Source organism: Rhagoletis pomonella, unplaced genomic scaffold, assembly GCF_013731165.1.
Source record: "Rhagoletis pomonella isolate Grant_MI unplaced genomic scaffold, Rhpom_1.0 Rhpom_scaffold_00006, whole genome shotgun sequence".
Classification (NCBI taxonomy): Eukaryota; Metazoa; Arthropoda; class Insecta; order Diptera; family Tephritidae; genus Rhagoletis; species Rhagoletis pomonella.
In genome coordinates this window covers 71,846,530-71,856,152 of record NW_023458560.1, presented here as the reverse complement: position 1 = coordinate 71,856,152, position 9,623 = coordinate 71,846,530, and the positions used below count along the sequence as shown (strand labels likewise).

Here is a 9,623-nt window from a genome sequence, read left to right as displayed (position 1 = left end):
TCTCGATTCGTTTTGGCTGTTACAAACAACCGTTATGTGAACAAAATTAATATACCCTTGTGCACAAGTGCGCTCGGGTATAAAAAAAAATTATTTATACAGGAGATATGAAATAAGAAAAAATAAGAATATTTATTTTTCTAAAATATATTAAATAGAAAAACAATTAAACTAAAATGAAAACATGCTTAAATAAAATATGCAATATATAAAATAGAACAACTAAATAATTTATTAAATAAAGACAATTTAAAAAAATCAAACCAATAAAAACATTAGGAAAAAAATAAATCGATTAAATAGAAAAATTTTATAAAGTTTAAAGAAGTAAAAATAATAAAAAAGCAAAAAACTCACTTTCTGTTTCCGCCCGGGATCGAACCGGGGGCCTTCCGCGTGTTAGGCGGATGTGATAACCACTACACCACGGAAACAGTTGGCGAAATACTGCCAAAGTCGCTAATTCACCAGTTGAATAGTTATTCACCACGAGGAGAACACAAATTTTATTGTTATGCTTGTGCGTTTGTGTGTAAACAGCTCTAACTATAAACAAATGTATTGCGCGATTTATTTATTCACTTGCATAGCAACTAGGAATGTAATTATGCACTTCGCCAGCTTGGGGTGAAAAGTTGCTAAGCAGATTTTTAAAAATTTTACAGGAGTGAAAAAAATTCTAACAGCAATTTTCTTCAGGCATTTTAAAAAATTTTGAATACAACAGTCTGCGGGTTTCAGTACAATGGACGGCATATAGTCCTATCTTACATACATACATATCGTCACCTGAAATGCAAAAAGACGTAACAACATCATAAATGAAATGAAAAGAGTCGTTACTAATATTTTACTTTTTTTCATAAAATGATGTGGGAGTTGTAATTCGATGAAATCCATCATATCAATCTAAAAGTAAATTTTAAATTTTCTATTAGTTATGACTTCTTGAATTTCAGCGACGATGTTTGTTACGCCTTTTTGCATTTCAGGTGACGATATGTACATATGTATATGAGGGAAATACATTTTCACGTAGAATTGTTATAAAATCTTTAAAACTAAAAATTATTTGGTCGATTAAAAATATTTCCTTTCAGAAATCTTCCAGGAATATACCTATGATCAAATTTAACTAAAAACTTTCACAAATTATTATTTTCCAACCCGCGAGATGTTGTAACGAACTAATGAAGACTAATTAAAAAAAAAAAAAATAGTTAATAAAATTTTAAAGTTAAGTATGCACCATAATTTAATGTATTGTTTCGAGTACCTTTGAAGGGGAATATTTTTATGGAATCAAATAATTTTTATTTTTAACGAGATTTTATAGCAATTTGACCCAAAAATTTATTGGCCCATGTTATATTTATTGAAAACTTCAAGGACCCGGCGACGCAGCAAAATTTTTAATCTTTATTTTTGAAATCCTTTAGTTCTGAGAAAGCCTGAAAAGAAAATGTTTCGGACCAGCTTAATGTACATATCGTCGTTTAAAGTACCGCAAAACTGCGTATCAAGAAAATGCAAAATCTCGTATGTAAGGTTGTAGATAGAGTAAGATCTATCCCCTTTTGTCACTCAATCTGTACGGCAAAACTGTTTAAGCTTGGTAACCGCGAAGTGAGAATACACTATAAGACATGTTCTCGGTCGAACCGAGTTTTCATCATACAGAGGGCTCTTGAATGGCGTTAAGTAGGGGGCTTGAATGCATCATGGCCAGCCTCGGTCTTTCAAGGAAGTAGCGGCTTAAAAGTCGCTTTGGTCACTCATCCGGGGGCCACCAAAAGTAGGTTTTCCTAAAAATTAGAATGGGGGTAATTTCCATAGGTATCTGCGGAACTCAGGTTCATCTATACAACTAGAGTAGGATCTTCTCTATATTCCCGATTGCGATTTTGCTTGCGACGCCTTGCTTGGGGTAAATCCCATTTCATTTCTCTCCTCATATCGATGCACGTTGGCAGGTGACGGTTCGGACCAGATGGCACCTGTAACGCTTTAAAAGCCTGACAAAATTCTGCCGTGTCCCTGAGTTAGTAAAGGCGTGGTAGAGTAGGTTTACAACGATCAAGCTTTGCACCATTTAAACCTTTTGCTGAAGCCGGCTCGTCCGCCGTTGTCTTTGGGAATGATAGGCAAAGTTGAAATTGGAAATTGCCACACAAACAATCGGAAGCGACACGATTGTTATGTGTCGGGTAGCATTAGGGCAACCGGGAATGAGCATAACCACAGTCTTCTTTCTCTTCTATCAAGTGCAGATAAGCGACTTCTCACTCCGGAAATAACGGAGTTGTGGGCGTGGTCCGCCCTTTTGCGGCAAGTTGCCAGAGCTTGTGTGGACAAATGTTACAAAGATAAATTATATTAAAAAATTAAAAAAAGATTTGTAGCAGTGAACTCTGTACTCCCTTACTACAACGCGCTCGATTTTCCTTCACTCCATTTTGCAGTTACTCTTCTCCCTTAACAACACTTCGAACTTTAAACTCACGCACGTGAAACTACTTAACAAACCGATTACAATTAAACTTCGAAATGTATGCAGCTGAGCGCAGATCTCCATGTCTTTTTGCTGCAGGGTGTTAACATGGTTGCGCAGCAGCAAAGTCACCCCTCCTCAGCAGTGAATTATTTATTGACTTACATGATCAAGGCGTTGCGCCGCGCTGCGCTGCGCTGTAGAGGACGACTGTCAGCACCATATGCTTTGCTTTTCTAATTTGCGTTAATCCTTTTGAAAGGAATGAAATGAAAATGCGTGAAAGAATGAATGAAAAATTGAATAGAAAATAAATTGGTTGGAAAAAAACAAGCTGATGCAACCGCAAAGGAGTTAAAAGTTGCGTCTTGTTGACGCAATCATCAATGCGACGAAAGGTTTCGAGAGCAAACAAAACAATTTGGTTGATTCATATGAGGGGAGGTGTATGCAATGTAATTGGTTGTGTTCGTATGTGTGAAACTTTAATTCTTGAAAATTGCGTACGACTGTGTCCTCGTAACCTGTCTGCAAGTGTAAATACTCTAAATAAGTGGAAAATTCCCGCTGCAAAAGTAAAAACTTCAAAGCTAACTTTGCGAAGACTCTTCGAATTCGTTGTTGGTAAGTAGGTAAACAAAGTGACTTTGCTTAGTTAATGAGTCATTGAGGTGGGTATGGTGCGTGCGTAGAGCGAAGGGTGTGGGTTGCAGCTGCAGGAATTCGAAGAGTCACTCCTTGCAGCAGAATTTTCGTAACAAGCCAAAAGTAAACAATTGAAGCGTTTGAAGTGAAAACTAAGCGACGGAGCTATTACATTATGTGTGTGGGTGCAATCCTCTCGGCGAAAGAGTTAACACCCCCAAAACATAATTGTTCCATAGAACAGCTGATGACAATTGTGAGTATGTAATGTATGCGAATGCCGGTGGGCGAATTATTTTGTCATGCATGTGGCAGACAGTCATAAACACATACACATACCCGCACAATCTTATTGTATACTTATGTTGCGCTAAAAAGGATTCGAATAATATTTGAATACTCAGCCCCTGGCAAGGCAAATAAAATCAGCGGAATCATGCCTAACCCCACCACCGTTTCTGTTGTAGTTAGTACAAAAATAAATAGTTATTTCAGCACTCTGACATCCGATTCTTATTTGGTATTTAAACACTTTGTACCTAATTAAATTCAGTCATTCATGTTTTCATGTCAAACCTCGTCTTATTTGCCCTTAGGTAGCATTTGTGAACTTCAACTGCGTTTAATTAAAATTTTAAAGTTAGCTGCTCTAACAAGGAATGTTTACACAACTTACAATCGCTGCTTTTGTGGTGGATAGAGGTTTGATAGGCATTTTCTATGAAGGAAAATCAAAATTTTATAAACATTTGATCTTTTTTTTAAACTTCAGCAGCCTAACGAAACGTGAATATCTGAATGTTAAATGTATAGTTTTATTTAGTTATAAACATAACAGTTGTCATCAATTATGTATGAAATCACAAACGCAGCTACATATACCCTTCGGAGTCTAGAAATCATGAGTTCTTGATTGATTGAAGTGTTTTTCAGACGAAATTTTATTTAGGAGAGTTAATTGCACAGTTATTTAACCCTTTCCTTGAATTTGTCCATTATGTTGGACACGTCAGAAAACCATTTTTGCGTTCGTTTTGCAGCGTCTTTTTCTTTTTTAATCACTTACTACCACGAAAAAGTAGAATTAAACTGAATTTAATCTCTCTTTGACGTTACACTCCGATTAAATGCCGATTATAAACTAAAAAAAAAACAAACAAATTTTTTTGTTTGTAATTTTTGTCATCCTTGAAAGGAATATTACCTAAAAAAAATTATTTCATGTTTATTCTAGCCTAGCCATTCAAAGGATTAAGAAAGTTTCTTTTTATGCATTTGCCATTAATGAAATACTATTTCTGCCGTAGTCTAAACATTTTGTTGACTTTTAAGAAGCTCTTGACAAGTGTCAATGCAATGACTCCTTCGGTTTGGTGAAAACTAAAACTCTTAACTTCACAAGAAGGAGAAGGTTTAATGGTTTAATTTCAATCAAACTTAAAGGAATCGTAATTCAGATTTCTTCCGATGCAAAGGTCACCAAAGCTGACACGCCATTTGACATTGTTAACAGATTTTAATCCTTTTTTGTTGCCCACATGCTTCAACGGATGCCGTACGTTTTACTAAACTTATAAGGTCTCAGCTGTTATGAAAAAAATTTTCATATGAACTCATGCCGGACGCTTGGCATTTAAGTGTGCTTTCCCAATCTACAAGAAGAGCTACAGCTTGCCCACTTGCGCTAATTTCTGAGTGTATGATCCTTATCAGTGTGAATTTAGATCTGTAATTGTACCATAGACCAGCTGTTCACCACACCCAAATCTTCGAGAGGGCGATCGACACTGAACGATCTCTTTGGCTTTCTGCAGCTGTTTATAAGCTACGATGCCTGAATTTTGCGAAACTTACAGGGCTCTCTAAAATAACGTTGAGCAGCACCATTAGCTTCCAGTTTTCGGCTTAAGTCACTTTATGGAAAGGTGCTGCTTTTCAATAACGGCATTATTTCGTATAGGTATGCATGCGTTCCAAATTAAACACTCACATCTATTTTTATTTTATTTTATAATTGAATCTTTTAATAAACCAGCAAATGAGATCGCTCACAATTCGCCGAAAGAAAATCTGTTTTTCAAATAAAACTAATGCAATCATCAATATTTACGCAAGTCGCACGGACCAAAACAAATAAACACGCATTTTACAGCCGCGTAACAAATTTTTTATTATAATTTTTTTTTTTGAGAGTTTGGAAGAAAATAAAACTAAACACAAAGAACCACAAAAAAGCAATACAAATAACAAAACCATTGAATAAAAGTTTCGTTTTTTTTTTGGAAAAGAATTGCATCTGAAAAAAGGCGTGCGCTGTGGTGATAGCACATTTTAGAGGTTTTTTCACAAATTGCTTTTTTTAGCAACAACAAAGGAGCCAAGACTGAAGCTGATGACCAAAAGCTAAGACTGTTGACGCAAACCATGGTGGTCACGTGGCGCATTTTGATTGAGTACTGTTGCCTTGGTGCGTTAATTTTATAGAATGGCAGGAGTTGATTACGGGTGAGTAGTCTGCAAAGGAGGCAAAAAATACGTGAAATGGTTGTTTTTGAGAAAATTTACTTAAAAATAACGGAGCTACGACAGTATTATTTACATAGAAGAAGACATATACCGAAAATAACTACTGAATATTAAGATTTCTATTTTGAGACCATTGCAAAATAGTTTTTTTTTGTTTTATTTTAGATCAAAAAATAATCGTTAAATTGGGATTTTTATTTTTTTCCGGTCAGAAATAATCGTTGTTTCAGGGCCCGAAAATAATCGTTAAATATCAAAATATTTATTCCCAGAACTTTTCAAAATATGTAGTTGTTGTTTTTTTATTTTTAAGTTTTACGATGAAAAAATACAAATCCAAAAAAAAAACGATTATTTTTGATTGTTGAAATAAAAATCAAAAATTGACGCTTAAATTATGATTTTTAATATAAAGACTATAACCATCATGGTCCCTGCGTTAAATAATTGTTATTTTGGATGTTTATTTTATTCGTTTTAATGGAGACTACGCCGACCGATTTAATTCGTTTACGTTCTAACCATTAAATCTGAAAATAACGGTTATCGTATGAACAAAAAAAAAAATAAAAATCACCAACTTACGATTAAATTTGGCTGAGGGCTAAAATTTTTTTTTATTCTTACTACCTATGTACAGTCGACACACATTTAACTGTCTTCAGTTCAGTGCAGAGTTTGGCTCGAATTAAACTTTAGTCAACGGTTATAGGTTGACGTCAAAGTGGGTTTATTAGAGTCAGTCATTTTTCTGCAAGCCACTCATCGCGACTGAAAGCATTGCTTAGAGTAGTATCGCCTGAAATACCATTGTCAGCTGCCAAGGACACAGGCGACAAGGTAAGCTACGTAAAACAAAAGGAATCCAGCCTCAAGGGTCAAACTAATGACAGTTATTTTTATAAATCTTTTCATTGTCCCTTCTTTCTGATTTTTTGTCTTCTCTCCTAAGGGCCAATTTCACAATGCGTAGTTAACTCAGAATCGGTAGTTAACTACAGAATTTTGTACTGAAAATCTCTAGTTAACTGTCGATTCTGAGTTAACTACGCATTGTGAAATTGGCCCTAACAAAATTCTTTTATGCCGCCCATTGACACCAACTGCACAGCATCAATGCATTTCGACGTCAACAAACAAAAACTTCCGAAGCTTGAGCACAAACTTCCACTTTGAGTGGCTGAGGTAGCTGTTGCCAATGCATTTTGTACAATATTTCGTAAAATATATGTACATACATACTTACATAATTTTTTTTTGTGTTTCTATTTTAATTTAATTAATTTTTTACTTTATCATCATTGCAATAGGGTAAGCTTTTCGCTGGCTCATTGACGCTTGAAGAAATGGTGCAAATCAAAAAAGGACAAAAAAAAAATTTGATTCGCATTGAATGATAAACCAAAATCAAACGAGTATTGTTCAATAGTGTCAGTTCATAATTTTATTTATGGAAAATTTTATGTTCGAAGCTCGCGATTTATTACGCTTAGGTATTTTTTCTTCGGACCAATCCACAGCCTTTTCAATTTTATCAACAGGGCCCAACCACTGATACATATGTATGTACATAGATATATGTATGTATATGTATTTAGTTGATTTGTGGCGTGATCATATTAGCCTCCACCTAAAAATAACTGTTTCCATGGTGTAGTGGTTATCACATCCGCCTAACACGCGGAAGGCCCCCGGTTCGATCCCGGGCGGAAACAGGTAATAATTTTAAGGACCCATTCTCCTCAGCACTTCTACTTTTTTATTTCTTAAAAAAAAAATTGTCAGTAAAGAAAGAAAGCCTTTTATTTTTATTAATACGTATACGCTGGAAACTTTCACATAAAAACTTCGGAAAGCCTTAAAAATCTTTTCCCGCGGGATATGTTTTGGACATAGCTACTTTGAATAATTTAACTTTTATTATTTTCCGAAAGGAATACCGACTATTTTTTCTTTTATCTCTTTGAGATAGAAGTAAAATGCGAAGAGCCACGAATATTTTTTGAACAAAAAGTAGCCGGGTTTTCGAAACTTTTCGGCAACATGTACATGGAAAACTTTGAACGCTTTTAGTGACCTCTAAATTTTTCAAATAAAAAAATAGGGGTATAATTTTTTCGGTATAGAACAATTCTAGGGGGTGAGAGCATTAAAATTCCGACTTTACTTTTTTTAACACCCTAATGTATATTGACAACAAATTTCTGATGGGGTTCAGGGTGGCCACTGCTTACGCGCAAACTTTAGCTCAAGCAACCAGCGGTATCCAATCTTTGAAAAATGCTTTGGATCTCCGTCCTAAGGGTAGACTTCCTTCAATTTTAATCAACGGCCCTGAATGTCACCAAATAAAACACCACCAACTACTAAGCTGTCATCCTCATGTTTGACAGTTCTCTTCATGTGGTGTTTTTAAAGATTTCCATATGGTCAACGCCAAATACATAAATGCATTTTCCTCGCTCTGGAAAATATTCATGCTCGTTCGTTCAGGCCAAGTTACCCGTTTTCAACCTTCTACGTTCTTTTCGTCGTGACGTTTACCAAATTACAGTGGCATCTTAATGGTGCACTGTCACGCCGACACTAATAGTGATTTCGTTTCTTCCAAAAAATGTTACCCTTTCACGGTGCAAAATGTGTTTGATGTTACACTCAACCCTGTAAAAGGGCATGTTTTTGCCCTCTGGTTTTCAGGGCAACTTCTCTCCTCTGAAAAAGCTTCAAAGGGCAGATATAGCGCCTTTTTGCCTTACAAGAGTGTGAAATTTTAAGAAACGAACACAACATTTTCTAACCTTTTGCCTTTATCTTGAATCAAACACGAAACTAGAAAGGGGTAATTAAAAGGCCAAATTTTTTGGTAACAACGAAAACACCATAATTTGTTGAAAGTCTCCGGATTGCCATCAGGGTCGCTGTAAAATTAATTTAACGCCGCAACTAACCTGTTCTTTTCGATTTATATTCACCTGTCTAATTGAATGAAATATGTTATCAACCTTTAGGTCACAAAAATAGCTGAAGCAAATGAAAAAAATTCACATTCCGATTTAGATTACTCAATCTAATGCCGAATTTCAACTAGGCATTGAAATGACAAAAAATGTCTGCCATTTAAAAAAATGCCATGTGGAAATGATTATTTTTTTAATGTAATGACACGATTATTTTTTAATGACCGACTTTGTCATTTGTCATTTTTGCCATTTAATGCCTAGTGGAAATCCAGCATAAGTTGCTCTGTTAATACGAAATCATGCCATAGCCTTAAAACTTAACGAAAACCCACCAATTTATTACAGTTTGATTTGGTTAACTCAAATTTAGCAAACATTTTTAAGTTCAGCTGCAAAATAATACATTTTTTCCGCCAAATAGATGCATATTATTAAATAAATTAGTTAAATAAGTAACGTGGTCACGAAATCGTTAAAAAATTTATGTACATACTTACATACATACAATTTCAGCTACGCCCAGGAATTTTGTATTCACATGAATATACGAGTACGTACGTTTATAATCCAAGCAAGTGCGTGTGCATTTGTGTGTCAACCACATAATGCAATCAATGCAATATATGAAATTTTTTGTGCACGCATTTTGAAATAAAATTACAAAATTATATTCACGCATACATATAGTACATATATGTATGTATGTATGTACACATTATCTATATATTAATACGCTAACATAAATTTTGTCTCCGTTCGTTTGGCGATTCTACCGAACCGATTTCAAAACCCAGAACACTGTTGGAAAGGCATTTTTCCGTAGTTGAGCAGAGTTTTTATGGTTTCACAATTGGTTGAAAATTACGGCCAAAACCGTCGTTTAAACATTTTCGAATTGTGTATAGATGTTGCTGCAACATCCCTGCAGTGAAACCCCAAACTAGGCAGGAAAAATTCTAGTTTACAACTAGAATTTCCTGACAGAAACCGAACTAGTTCGA

At 35.1% G+C, this 9,623-nt stretch overlaps 2 non-coding genes across 2 annotated transcripts; one reads left to right on the top strand and one right to left on the bottom strand.

Annotated features, from left to right (window-relative positions):
• Positions 1–361: 361 nt before the first annotated feature.
• Trnav-aac lies at positions 362–434 on the bottom strand. The gene has a single exon. It is a non-coding gene; the product is annotated as a tRNA-Val (tRNA).
• Positions 435–7,304: 6,870 nt separating this feature from the next.
• Positions 7,305–7,377, top strand: Trnav-aac. The gene has a single exon. It is a non-coding gene; the product is annotated as a tRNA-Val (tRNA).
• Positions 7,378–9,623: the final 2,246 nt, after the last annotated feature.